Genomic DNA, 13891 nt, shown 5'->3' with positions numbered 1-13891 from the left:
CTTTAATCATGAGTTCTTGTTTGTTAGTTGCATTCCAAAGAATCTGTTTAGTAATTAGTGTTTGGTACAGTGTTTCAGAAAAACTTTGTCACTAAAAAAAACATAGAACTGAAGAAGCCAGACTAGGGAAGGTAAAGTCATGTAAGCAGAGTCCAACTACTTCAGTTAGTAGATGACTTAACCACTCACATTTCCACTGGCACGATGAACAGGACATTTTACAATCTGTGACAGAAAACACCATGCCCAAGCAGCCATTATTCTGTTAGAGGTCACGTTGGCAATTCATATTCTCAAAACAACAGAGTGTGATAGCAAACATCACTAGGCACAGAATTTTCTGCACATAAACACACTTCTGTTGAACACTGAAAAGGAGCTTGAAGCCAAGCTTTAGTCCAAGGATTTTGAGGTCTACGTAACTTTTGGATGATATGCTTGTGCCACTGTAGATGCCTGGGCTGAAGCAAACCATTGAGACAGCATTGCTGTAAACTCAAAGCACTGGGTGATTTCACTGTCTTAGTTATGTGTCTTAAGACACAGAGATGTTTTAAAAGTGAAGTACATGAAGGACCTCTGAACTGTCAGTTCGTCACCTCCTGTAGACAACTGCCTAAAGAGACCTAAATGAAGACCTAAATGAAACATTTCTTTCAAGAGCTTTTTTTTTCTCTAAAGCAACTGAACCAAGTCAACAACCACCACAGTCAGGGAAATTGTTATAGTTCTACTACTTCCTACTTCAAATGAACATTAAAATTCTAACAAACCAAGGATTTTTTAACATATGTAGGTGGAGTCTTTGCTTCCTGAGAAGTTTGCAAAGTGACAATCAATTTAATCTTAAAGCTAAGGGTAGAGGTGCTGATGGTTTAAGGACATTAAGAGTCCTATTTACCCCAACTATTTCAAATGCTGTAAAACCTCCCATATCCTCCCCTTGCAAGAGAAAAGTCAGAAAAAGACTATTTACACAAACCCATTTCTATGGCTTACATATTTGAAAAAGCCCAACAAAGCTTCCTTCTATTTTTTGCTTTTTGCCCTGTCGTACATAGCGTGCTCTGTCCTGCCATTTTAAACAGGCCATTCTTTGTTAATGAGAAGCACTCGTGTCCTTAAAAGGAATGAGGCTAATATCTGTGGAAAGTACAGCTGTGGCCTCATCTGAGCTCCAACCCCTTGTTTGCGTGTTCTTGGAAATCAACGGAGAAAATGGGAGGGGAGGGAGGAGAGGGGGAGGAAGGTTTTGTGCAAAGAGGTTCCTAACTTTGGGAGATCATCAAAGGGGCATGGAAGAAACTGCAGAGACAAGATTTTTAGCATTCATCTAAACATAGAAAAGGGATCAATTTTAGAAAAGAAACATCAATACTTTTGTCTTTTTATTAAAATAATAAAAAGATAAGGTGGTGAGTGGATGCAATACGTGTCAGAGCTGGTCTAAAACTCCACCTGGCCTTCAGGTAATCTTATAGAAACCTGTAAATACCCCCACGTGTGCTGAACTTCAGAGGTGTGAGTAGTCGATCTGGACAACTCACGTGGTCCAGCAAATCCCGAGGAGTTTGCTCACAGAGGCTTGCTCCAGCAGCCCGCTGTGCCCACACAGGATGCTCACATCATTTAGTGCCATTTAGCTCCCATCTCTATGTACCAGTCATTCCCCTCCCCCCCCCCCCCCCCCTTCATTCCTATAATAAAAATCTTTTAAGAGCTAGGTGAGAAAAGGTCTATAGAGATTAGCTTAGGGAGAAACACTTTCAGCCTGTTTCACAGTCAACCAAGGCAACTTGGGGTGGGAAATGCTGATAGTATCTAGCTGGGTATGTGTGCACCCAATGCACAGCACTGTGAGGTGGGCAGAGTGATGTCTGTAAGTCTCATTCACTGACAACATCTCTTTTTCCCCATCCTCCTAACACGCTACATAGGATGGAACCACAGGCAGCTGAAAATAAGAGTTTTCAAACATCATCATTATGAAGAAGTGAAATTGACACTAAGAAAAGTCAAGAGACATTAAAGTTCCCAAAGCTTTTAATATCTAAATAGTAATTAAAATTAATTCCCCTCTGCACTTTCCTGTTAATTAAACAAGGAGGAAAACAGTGTAGCAGAGCAAAACCCAAAGGCATAACTTTTGACCCTAAGAAGTTTCAGACAACAATTTTACAAAGAATAAAGCCTGACAATAAAACCAGTTCTGTGCTTTTTAATTAGGTTTCCAAAAAGAACAGATGTCATTTTAAAGAAAAAGTTTGAAAATAATCAAGCTTGAAAAACACACAAGTTCTGTACTACCCAGTGAGAGGACTTGTCTACTCTGAAGTTACTCCTCTGCTAATATTAACAGAAGTAGCAAGTGACAGAGGATGATTATTACGCTGTGAACGTATGGCACATATGTAATAAAGTTTTTAATGCTGCATTAAAACAAACTCAACAGCGTAAAGCACACTGAGCAAAAATTACTTGATTATTACTGTGAGAGTAAAAGGGTCAGCAGATTGCTTTAGCTCATCAGCCTCAACAGAGCAGTGATACATCATATAATCTATTTGCATACTGGAAAAAGCTGCTTTTGTAGAGGTTTCCTCCAGCAAAAATTAAACAGACTGTAATTCTGTATTCTTATTCAGCAAGGGAACACAATTTATTTCAATGACTGTTTCCTCTCCTGGCAAATCTTTACCCAGCCAAAAAATCTATACACAAGACTATATAATCACTATTTAAATAGAAAAGTCGCTTGAATTAATAAGCGATTTCTAGCTCAGCTTAATTTACTTAGCCCAGGCTCCCTTGAATAATACCAAGGTCTGATACACACGCCTGCTTACTCGTTCCATTTGCAGAGCAGAGTGAGTTTTCCCAAGAGAGCAACAAATGGGCAGAGCGTAACGTTTTAAAAGATCCCAATCCCCGTGCAAATCAAGCTGAACTGTCAATTATCCTGGCAGACAGAGACGTGTAAACAGAGAATCACTTACCCCACTTCTACTACAAGAACTACAAAGTTTTTTAAGAGTCAGGATCTTTGAATACTTCAGGGAAAATGCGGCATGCAGCTGCTGCTTTAAGCCCGTGAATTGGACAGTACTGACATTATAATCAACTGTTTCTGACACAAAGCTCGCGAGAGTTGGCAGCAGCAACTTGATCTGCAGGCAGCCCGTTCCTCGCTCTCTGACATCTGCTCAAAGGCTAACGGTGGAGTTGTAGTAACGCTGTACACAGAGAAACCAGTGCTGGGGAAAACCAGGTGTGAGCTCTTTATAGGAAAGGGAAGATGCAGTTGTTTGTTCTTAACAAAGGGAAACAATCGTGTAATCTGGAAAAATAAACAGAATTAATAATATAATATAGTCCTGCCTCTCTCTCCTCCATCTGCTTAGAGCACTGATATCCCCCCCCTCCACGTTATTGCTGTTGTTGAGCTCTCAATTATAATAATTTTAAAGTACCTAACACTTTTCTCTGTAAGATAAGTGGGTTCAAGCAACTGTGGCAGATAAAAAAGGGGTGTTGTCTGCAGAGACACGTCAATGACTGGCAAACATCTATTACTTGACTCATGGTCACCCTACAGAATCTGCGTTGTCTGCTTCTGATGGGACCCGTATGGCATCACAGGCTGTTTCCTCCCTCTTCTTATGCTTCAAATAGGAAATGACCTACCCTGATTGGCTCACCCGATACCTTCCCTCACCCTGAGTCTCTCATGCATTGTTTCCACCAGAACTCGGCACTGCAGGTGGGAAGCCAGTCTGAACTGCGGGTCAGAGCTGTCAGGGCTGCAAGCACGGCTGGGACATGTCCCACGGTGCAGGGGAGGCCATTTAAATTGTAAATACATGAAGGTTACAAGTGAAAGAGGACTAGAGAAGGGGAGCAGAGGAGATAAATAAATTGCATACACCCCCACTACAAAATGTTGTGTTAAAGTGACATCCCTGAGCCCCCATATGCATACAGAAGGCCACCCCTTGGTGATGGGGTTCCTGGTCCCCAGCAGCATCTCGTCTCTAGTGCTGCTCTGAATAAAGAAAACCCACAACTTTTCCACAGTTTAAGTATTTCTTCTACCAAGAGCCTTTGCTTCCCCTGTTAGAGCTGAAGACAATTACTTTCCCTCTGTTTAATAATCAAACTACAGCTCTGTTTCAATTACACAAAAGCAATATTTGGCAATGCGTAGAACAGGAATAAAGCAGAAATAAAAAGTTAAGTATGAAGTTTATAGACCTTAACACGGAGACTACAAATGATTTTTAAAAGCTCGCATGTGAAATAGTGTTTTAATAGAGAAAAGCTCAAGAAAGCATGGTCATTTAGATCCTCACTGCAATTTTAAAGTCTACCTTTAAGGCCAGACATTGCAGGGACCTGACTGTTGGAGAGAATATGTGACAGTCGAAAGCTAAACCAGGTTATAAATCCCTGTGCTTTCAGCATGGAAGTGTCCGACAGCTGCAGGTTGGATTTCAGGATTGTTAGCTAAGATTGTTGTCTCAGTAATGTAAATAGAAATATTTAAAATCAAAATAAACATTTATCAACAAACTAGGATTGATTTGGAATCAACTCTAGTGGCAAGCCTTGCTGATCAAACCTTTCCAAGTGCAGATTCCTGCAGGAAACACTAAGTTCTGCTCTTGAAGGGAAAGCAATGTTCTCTCACTTTCTCTAATACCTCTTCAACCCATTCAGAAACGTGGCCAGGTCACACACATTTGCTTCATCTCCATGACACCAGAGGAATGAATCATAAGCCCCAAATCTTGTGAGAACCCACTTTTAAATAAAATATTTCTGATGCTCACAACAAAGCCTCCAATTCTCAACCCTCACCACTGCCTTCTGCAGACTAAACACTAAAAATGCTCTTTCTGGTTTCATCAATTTTCCAGTGCTGGTTGTGTTGTCCTACCTCTGCTGTCACCACTGCTCCCTTCCCCTCTCCTTGCCCTTCTCTCTCCTCTTTACAGAGCCCAAGGCACCTGAAACCACCTCCTGCTCTGAGGCAGATGTGGTTACTAAACGCAGCACGTGGAGCATTTCTATGGACTCTGATGAGGGCATCCCAGGATAAGTGATTTGGCCATCCCAGCTGGTAGAAAACACTGAGTTCAGCCTTGGGGTTGCCTGGATGTCTTCAGGGGAAGGGGGCATTGGAACAGGTGTTTTAGACTCCTCTGCTTCTTGACTATTATACTTTAGTCTAACATTAGACTATTATGCTGTACTTTTTAAGAAAATTAAGCCCTCTTCTATAATTTTTTCCTTTAATTAAAAAATTAACATATAAATTAAACTTTCACAACTGCGTGCTGTGAGAGGAAACACTTATTTTAGTTATTACTTAGCTTACTAAAAATACCTGAGCGAAAATTAGAGGTTAAATACATTTAATGCCTTTAGTAATTCAGCGTAAGGTGGTCATTTTCTCAGTTTTTCCTTTGGGAGCTTGAAAGGAAAAGAGGTACAAACCGCCAAATAGAATTCCATATATATGTGTGTGTGTGTGCGTGTCTATAAGGGATGTTATACATACATACGTGCATGTATGCTGATACTTGTAAATATCTCTATCCATTTATCTACCTACCTTTATTGCTGGGGGTTTTGGAGGTTATGTAAATTCTTATTTAAGGCAAGGTTCTTAAAAATCACTACCAAAAATAAGAGTGCCTTTTCAGCATCTAACGTGTACCTATGAAATAGATGTCACACTGACGTGGTAATTTTGATACAAGAGATGTCCAAGTCTCTTAAGAAATGAAAGCAAAGGCCAGCTTTAGAAAAGATTGACATTTAGTAGGCTAAGAAGCTTAGAGAATTTGAACAATATGTATTTTAGAAATATCAAACATTTATGTCATGATTTAGTTCATTATTAAACTGCCCTTCAGGATATTACCTAAGCATATGCAGAAGTTTATACTAATGAATATCCTAAATTATGCACATTCTGGGTTATCTTCAGGACTTACCTAATAGATCTGAGAAATATGTGAGAGATAGAACTGTTTGGAAAAAGATCTCTCAGATATTTCTGGTGGGGAATACACATGTCTCTCGCGAGGTGTCCTCTGAGATTTCAAGGTCTGCTTGAATGTGAAGAGTCCCCCTCCACCAGATTTGATCCTGGCCTTCCAAGCCTCAGAAAGAGCACCTGGGCTTTTATAAGGATAACTGGGCTAAAAAGCTTTGGAAACATCAATTCGAAGTAAAGGATATTTTATGTGAAGGGGGGGGTGTGTGTGTGAGGAAAAATTTGGATGCTGATAGTATGTAAAAGTAGGAAACATTCTCTTTGGTTTGCAGTTGCTGAGAGGAAAATCAACTAAGTCATATGAAATGCCACTTGTGTGAAAGTGTGGGGAGGTTTTGTTTAAACTCCAGCCTTGGTAAGCTCCCTCAGGGGGTGGGCTTGGCTGTCTCTGATCCCCGCCTGAGTTTTCATGCTGAGCTTCTGTGCGACCTTGGCTCAAACCTCTGAGAAAACCTCTACGTTGTGAGAAAAAGCTGTGAGCACAACAAGTAAGATGAAGCTGCACAAGATACAAAAGGTGAAACTGCAGACCGGGGCACGATTGCTGAGACAGGGACAGTTTAGCAGCTCAAGGACTCAGAGGGAAAAACACCAATGCTGCAAGCTGTGATATCTTCAGGTAAAAAGCACAGAAGATGGGAGGTTAGCAGCAGCAAGGAACAACCCATCTCAGCTTTGGGGCTTGCATTTACAGAATCACAGAATGATTGGGGTTGGAAGAGACCTCGAAGTATCATCTAGTCCAAACCCCCTGCCAGAGCAGGATCACCCAGACTAAATCACACAGGAACACATCCAGGCGAATCTGAATGTCTCCAGAGGAGACCCCACAACATGTCTGGCAGTCTGTCCCAGCACTCCATCACCCTCACAGGGAAAAAGTTCCTCCTTACATTCATATGGAACTTCCTCTGCTCCAGCTTGCACCCGCTGCCCCTTGTCCTATTGGTGCCATAGCTGAGAAGAGCCTGACTCCATCCTCCTGACTCTCACCCTTTATGTATTTATAGACATTAATAAGGTCACCCCTCAGTCTCCTCTTCTCCAAGCTAAAGAGGCCAAGCTCCCTCAGCCTGTCCTCATAAGGAAGGTGTTCCACTCTCTTAACCATCATCATTCACGCTATTCTGTTGTGAGTATTAGGGAAGAAATCTTTGCCTTTATTTTTGAGTCAAGCATACCTGGCTCACAGAGCATATTTCCAGACAATGACCCCCAAAGGGTCCTCTTCCTGTATTTATTTTCCACATCTCATACCTGGTACTACACAATGCCTGTGTAGAACTATGAAGGTGAGACCGGGAAACCCTAAAAGCACGTGATTGCAGCTGGTGGTCAAAGCCACCTGGAATTGTGTCGTCATTCCAGCTATTGAAAGAAGCATCACTCCAGAGGTGCTTCCAGGACTAGCAGAAGTTCCCAACAGCACATCTGAAGGGTAATTTGATAATATTAGGAAAGGTGTCTTAGATACATACCATGAAAATGGATACCAATTTATTAAGTATACAGAAGACACTAACACTCATATAAGCCATTAAACATGATTATATTTTCCTCTTATTGGTTCAATTATGATCCGTCGTACCTTTTTCCTTATTACTCTAATTATAGGTTGGTATAATTTCCTCTTTATTAGCGCAATTATGGTTTGTACTTTTATGAAATTCTTGGAGAAATCAGAGCCAATGAGAAAATATTGCCAGTTACAAGATAAAGGTATTAATATTATTATTATTTCTTTGGAATGTTCCCTTACCTTTAATTCCTTATGGTACTCTTACAGAACTCAGCATTTTGTCTCATATAGGGATCAGATTCAATAAAGAAAATAAAAAAGTTATTAATGTGCACGCAGTATGTCTTGCATGACATTATTATAGCCTGCTGTTTAGCTTGTAAGAAAACAGGCAAAATTGGAGCATTCAGAAAGGAGCTGAAATCTTGGGTGAGCATGATAAAGCTAATTAAATTATAAGTTAGGTTTCGCAGATTTCTGCAGAAGATTAATTAATTGGCAGCGTAACTGGTTTCTTTTTCCCTCCTATGGATAGTAAAGATCTAATTGTTTAAAATTATGTAATGATACCCAAATAGCCAAGCTTGGTTGCTGGTTATCATCTAACGACAACGGTTTGAAGTTCACAATGATAATATGTCCTTATACCTAAACTCTGAATAACTAAGAAGTTTGATGGATAAATGAGCTTATGGAATCTGTTAAGTAGTATTCATATTTGGAAGGTGGGAACTCTTCTCAGTTACAGTTATCCCAAATCTCACTCATTATTTTCGGCCTTATCACTACTGCAATCCTCCATCTTTCATCTTCTGCATCCACGAGATGAGATATATGACTGATGAAAAATGCCACGGAGATGCCCCAAGGTTTAGCTTAAACCACTGCAGTTTGCAGATTCCTATTTCATCCAGCATGTTGGAATTAGGATTGAAAGAATTGAGCATCACATCAGGGTCCACAGGGACCTACTGGTGGGAAGTTATAGAGAAAAAAAGCTTGGGGTGCCCATTCCACTCTCCAATAAATGGGTCACAGCTCTTGTGTATGTCACAGCTATGGATTTTAGTGCAAATAATAAGCAGTTTGGCATGAGGTAAAATTTCAGCCCCGCTCTGTCATTGCCCTGAGTGGGTCTGAAGCCTGGGGGAGTGGAGGATTGAGGAGTTTCTGATACTCAAGTTCAATGAAAGAAGATAGTCTGCACCTTGCCAATAATTTTGCTGAGGTAGAAAGAAGGTAATATCGGTGCTGGTCAACATCAGGTCGCATGTTTTATTTTTTCCTTGCATCAGGGCAAAACTAAAAAAAAAACATTCTTCCTTTCTTTTCTGCAATTCACAGCTGATTCAGTCTCTTTGCCTGTTTCATAAAGAAAATATAACTTTGGGAAAAACAAGGCAACCCTGGAAGAGGCTGTGCTTGTTTTGTTACTGCTGGACTACAATTTAGTAACCTCTGCCATGGGGTCGTGCCCAGAGACTGTTATGCTTATGAAAGCTCAGGCACTGCTCAGCACTGCTGTAATCCCATTAGAGAAGGAAACTTCTCAGGCTGAGTGACTTCCTAACAGAAGGCCCCTTCTTCTGTGGATGTGCAAGTGCTGTGCAATGATGAAAATCTCATTGTAAACATCTGGGCAGAGGTTTCAGGAAGATGCCACGATTGGTGGATATCAGGTAATTCATCACAGTGCCATCTGCTTGAAAAACAGAGTTGGCAGAACAGGTGGCTTAACAGTGAAGTACAGTAGACTCCCTCAGGTCTATACATTAAGTACACAACATTAGCTTAAAGGTAATATGTTCCAAATAATGATACTCAACATGAAGTCCAAAGGTACAAATCAAAATGCTAAGGGCATTTCAACAGTGCCCTTAAAACTTTAACCAAGTATAACTATCAGGAAAGATTATTTTATGAGTTAGACTCATTGTTCGTGAGTAATCTCCATTAGTTCACTAACAGCATTTTCTGCTTATGACTGTTCTGCCCCGCACAGATCCCTGTTGGATTAACCCACCCCATCAGTTTATCCTTTCTTCCTCTCACCTTTCTTTGCACCAAGGAAACTGTACAAGCCTGAAACAGCACAGACTTTTCCCAGTCCCTTTCCCCCCTATCATGTAAAACCAAGACCAACCCGTAAGTGCATTTTCCCTTAGCAGGGGTTGTGTCAGGTTGAAAAAAGGAAAGGAAAACTTCAGTGCACTGACAGAGAATACAGTACCATGGTCAGACCTTGCAGACCTTGGCTGGGGAGAAGAGGCATTTTTAGCAGTAGCAGGAATGTTACAATTCTCTGCTTATTCTCTCCCTTTTGCCCGAAGGCAGGTTCAGTACAAAATTCAGAAAGACAGTCCACAACCTGAAGGACTTTCTATTTAAGTTACCAGACCCAAGGATACTGGGAAATTAAAAGATGTGCCCAAGAACATAAGGAAGCCCGAATCGCATTCAGACACCCATAACTTTAAAACACCATCCCTCTTGCTTTGCTTTCAATCCTGTGGTTTTATAGCTGCAGTGTGGTTTTTCTCTCAAAACATCACTAAAAATTGAAGACATTCCTGATCGTAATCTTGAATAAAAGCAGCATTTCCATCCATTTTCTGCAGTAAACAGAAGCCAGCCCTTGGGATTCAGAGGCTGCATTTTCTAAAAGTCACCACGGGCAACAATCAGAAGAAGGTACTGCCGAATCCTCCTGGGCTCCTGAGCTGGTAGACGTGCCGTGGGGAAGGAAAGCCGCTTCAGAGCAGTCTGTCCAGGAGCTGCCAGTGCCTCTTGGAGCCACCGCCGCAGCTGTGAATCTTTTGCACTCAGTAATTAATCATAATAAAGGTTCTAGTGAGGATTTGGTTTGGAAATGGATTCAGAAGGCACAGATGGACTATCGTGGCACAAAACCCCTGTGCCTTCATTTTTTTTGCCAAAGCAGAGACTCACTTGCATGGAAGAAAACCCACAGGTAGGGACGCAGGCTCTGCTAAGTGAGTTTTACATGGTTTGCCTTTCATTGCCTATCCTGCAGGAGCAGAGCTTTAGGAAAATGTCAGCCTATTTCCCAGTGCCGCTGGAGGAATAAAGTGCAACAGCTAAGACTTGCTTGGTGAAAACATTCAAGTTATTTTAATTTTCATGTTCATGGAAAAAAAAATTAAAAACAAATAATAATAATAATAATAAAAAAATCCCCTCACCAGCTGATGATAACATCAAAGGTTTTGAATGTTGCACAAAGAAACACTAGTGCCTGTGGTGTTGCCTTTCTGATTAAGCACACTTATATCAGATAGGAACTGATCTCCGTGGTGAAAGGGCATTTACCAGTGTTTAGCGTTTAACCATGTGAAAAGTGAAAAGCAATTCGCTAACTGTTCTATGCTGCCTTTCCTCTCCTCCCCTTTTATTCCACACACCCACCTACCCCAATTTTTAGTCAGCTATTCTCAGTGTTGCCAAAAAATGCACAGAGATGTTATTACATGCAGACTATAAAAAATAGTTTTTCTAATAAACATTAACAGCAGCCATAAAACAGTGAAATAACACTAAGAAAAGCAATCAATAAAAATCTGTACAAGAATTAAGTATTGGTGCATGAAATAGGAAAAAGGGCTGAATCAGAGCACTTTATAGAGAAACCTGGAAGCTATTTCAAGAGAAGATGGGCAAGGAGTAAAATTTATCAAATGTAGCTGAGATAATTATACCAGAACAGACAGGAAACAAGATGTTTGACCAAAGGGAATGTAAGTGAACGGATCCAGCTCTTTTCTGTGCTTCCCAAATCATCGTCTTTTTGGGCTTAAGTGATCCCAGCGTGTCACCATGCAAATGATGTTAACCTAATGCTGAGACAGCTGTTTCAGTGATGGGTGCCTGGACAGTAGGAATTTAGTTTGTGCTGAGCACCTGATGTATGGGCAATCGGGGGGAGGGGGGTCGGTTTATGGGATCAGTCTGAAGATTCTCCAAACTAGGGAGAAAAAAGAAAAGAAAAAGAAAAAAAGAAGAAAAGAAATAAAAGCCCTGTAGTGTGTTCAACACCAGATCATCAGAACTGGCTCTTTTTATTTTGCTGTCACCCAGCTGCCCTACCTGTATTCCAGCCACAGTGTATCCATAGGTACCTCCCTATCCTGATATGCGCTCCCAGACATGTCTAACTCATCTCTGCAAACAAAACCCAAAGACCATCTGGTCAGCAAGCAGAAAATGGGACCGTGCACAGCCAGTACCTAACAGCCTTCTGAACTGAGCCAGGGTAAATATGAATAAGCATTTATTTTGGATGATCAAATAAAGACTCAATAGGATCACTGTATATAAACAGGTCCAAGCTCTGGTGTCTGTTCTGAGGACTGAGAGATTCTTACCCCCGAGCAATGTGGGGTTAAGCATGGGAAGACAGCCCCTGCCTTAAGCAGCTGGAAGGATTTTCAGACTCTTCCTTTGGTATCTCCGGTGCCTGGATGTGGGATTGCTATGGGATGAGCTATCAGAAGGCTGTTCAACAGGCATTCTGCTGTCCATCTATTATGCTACACTTGAGACAAAATATGAGCTAGAAGCCCAAGGGTTTATTGGCATTAAGGGGAGTTTTCCCAGCTTAGCCATTTCCATTATATTCAGCAGCAGAGGCCACAGAAGTGCTTCCTGCGTCTCGATGGAGATTGATTTAATAAAGTGGCTGAAAGACAGATATATTGCCTCCCCCTCCTCCTCACCCAAAGATCCTGAGGGGGAAAACACAGACTGCTAACCCAAAAGCCTCACTTGAATGATGGGTGTGAAGTTCTCCAAGCATAGTAAAACCCCCAGTCTACTGAAGATGGTAGTGACACTGCAGTGAATGCCCAATCCAGTGACAATAACCAGCATTTGACATCACAAACTTTCAAATACCAATTTGTGGCACTTCAGAAGGTGCTTCCTTTGCCCTGTTCCTGGATTAAAGGTGTTCAGCAAGATCTCTTTGAATTTGCTGTAGAGAACTTTTATCGGACGTTTCTGCAGAACAAACCTTTCAGAAACTGTACTGGCTCTTCATGGCTGGACATTTGGTCATGATCAGGACTTTTCATGTATGGGATGTGCGCAAGCATCTGCCTGCTAGCTGCTCTTGTCCCCATGGTGCCTCAAAGACACATGAAACAAACCTGATCTTAGCTCACATTAACTCATTTAGTATAAATCTTTGGCATAACAAACAAGAGGATGTCAGTAAAAATGGAGCTGTTAACGCATGGATCTTTAGCACGATATACAATGTCTGGCGTTACTGTAGTGCTGTTTGCAGGAAGGACTCTGGCGCCGTCGCGATGCAATATGCCAGTCTACCGCAGCTATTAGCATGTCTACCTTCAACAGGATGCCTGAAGAGTTCCTCCACGGGACAGCTGCTATATTACATCATGTCAGCACACAGGATAGAGCTATTAATGACTTTTAATGTGATACTCTGTATCCTGACAATGCATGCTATTAGGCGGTCCTTAATCACCGGATATTGATATACCAACTCTAACAGCTCTAAAGATGTACTGTGCTGAAGCGTCCTGCCCACGTCTGCAGCAGTATATAGTAAAACCATTAGGCAAAGGCTCAAAATGTTACTTAGTTCAAAGGAAAATGATGAAATTTCAAGCCTGAGCGTCCACAGATCAGTGAATGCTAAAAGCAATCTGAATTTTCATTTTCCAGGTGTCCATCTATTTCTGGGTTAATGACTGAGTGTTACAAGCAGATTTTCAAAGATATAACGAAAAAGAAAAATATTGCTGTTCATTTTCCTGGCAGACTGCTTGCATGGCTTTAATTTAGGAAGCAAACCATTTTACAATAATCACAGACATGTAAATGAGCCAAAATGGTGTTTATTTTATTGCTTTCCAAATTTAAGCTGACCTAAATAATTTAATACAAAATTTGTAGTGACGAGAACACAATTTGGTGGACACATATGGGAACACACTGAGTCTGTACTACTTCTACTCCACTGAGTAAAAGATCATCCACCCTCTGAGTGTGCTGTAAATGCTGATACAACATTCCCTTTAGTGGGGTGAGTGGAACTGTGAAGGCAGCATGGACCCTCTTCATGTTCCCTCCATTTAACATAGAAACGAAACAGAAGAGCTTCCTCCTACCCAAGCTTAATAACTGGGTACATGCTTATTCTCTGAGTGTTTGATACTCGATTGTAAAGATTGGCAGGTGTTCACAAGCAGTGCATGATGTTGTTGATAAACAAACTATGCTAACATTAAAATATGGAATAGCTTTAGCAAAGAGTAGGAGAAGTA

This window comes from Gallinula chloropus (assembly GCF_964237585.1).
Source record: "Gallinula chloropus genome assembly, chromosome: 8".
In the NCBI taxonomy this organism is placed as follows: Eukaryota; Metazoa; Chordata; class Aves; order Gruiformes; family Rallidae; genus Gallinula; species Gallinula chloropus.
Note: the sequence above shows the minus strand (reverse complement) of the source record.